A 1,187-nucleotide genomic window follows, 5' to 3' on the forward strand; every position below is an offset into this window, starting at 1 on the left:
TTGATGCCTCTGTTGTAAGTGGAGAACTCAACTTAGTAGATGAATGCTTGATGTCACTGCAGATATCCCAACATCTTTTAAGTCTCTCTGTGATCAGATTTTTTTTTTTCTGGAGGCTTCCCTGTTTGTCACTCGCTGCCCCATCCGTGTCCTTAACTTAGTATTGGTTTAAGTGGACCCATCCCCAGCCCACAAAATGTTCCAAGACCCTCGCCCGGGTCATGATGCCATTGATTTGCTTTAGTATTAGAAGTGTACTCAGAGTTTCATCTTTGAACATGTTCTAGGTTCAGTCTTTGACAGAGAGCTAGTAAGGAGGTGGAAATAACATGGAAAAGGTTAGGTACATGGTGAATTCCAGAAGTTCACGTCAGTGACTGCTTAGCTGCTGCTTGATTCAAAAACTGCAGACAAGTGCTCACTGAGGCAGCAGCTACACTAAAATTGGACCAATACAGGGCTTAGCGTGGCCCCTGCGAGGATGACATGCAAAATCGTGAAGAAAAAACTACAGACAAGCAATTGCATTTGCATGTGCGTAAAGGGATTTTAGTGGCTTCTCTTTTTTTCCCTGCGAGGCATCTGTACTGTGGTAGAGTCTCAGCAATTGATGAACTGGCCAAAGGGGAGGCAACGAGCTGGGGAACTCAGGCAGAGGCGGTGAATCTGCAGTGGAATCAGACTTCTTATTAAAAAGAAAGAAAGAAGGAAAGGCTGTTGTCTCTCCCCTATTTTGTTTTGAGAAACTAATATTTTTCCTTTTGTCCAGCGATTCAAAATGGGCTGAGCTGAGGGGGTTTTTTGTTTTGTCTTTGACATAAGTTCACTTTGAGAAGATAGCACTAGGGATTTTTTTATTTTTATTTTTATTTTTTGAGGAATTTATGCACTGTTAAACCGACCGACCTGGTTTTCCAAAACTCCTTAGACCTGAAACCAAGGAGCTGTGAAGAACAAGTGTCCTTTCCCAGCCACGCTCTAGCAACTCGCTCTGTGACAGTCAAGGATGAATGTTCTCCAACCTCAGGTTCATACAGATTTCTGCGGCTCAGAAACTACTTGAGAATTTAAAATAGTTTTAAAATAGAAGAACTGAGTACAGTTTCCATATTTGGTTCTGGAAAACTCATATCAAAGGTTCAATTTGACTGGCTTTGGATTCGGCCCTACTTCAGTTCTGCTTTTTA

The 1,187-nt window shown here is 42.0% G+C and overlaps 1 non-coding gene across 1 annotated transcript; it reads left to right on the forward strand.

Annotated features, from left to right (window-relative positions):
- The first annotated feature begins 414 nt into the window (after positions 1 to 414).
- LOC148091612 (U6 spliceosomal RNA) lies at positions 415 to 516 on the forward strand. Its single transcript, XR_015715599.1, has one exon. It is a non-coding gene; the product is annotated as a U6 spliceosomal RNA (small nuclear RNA).
- Positions 517 to 1,187: the final 671 nt, after the last annotated feature.

The sequence above is a fragment of the Miniopterus natalensis genome, chromosome 13 (genome assembly GCF_054644295.1).
Source record: "Miniopterus natalensis isolate mMinNat1 chromosome 13, mMinNat1.hap1, whole genome shotgun sequence".
NCBI lineage: Eukaryota > Metazoa > Chordata > Mammalia > Chiroptera > Miniopteridae > Miniopterus > Miniopterus natalensis.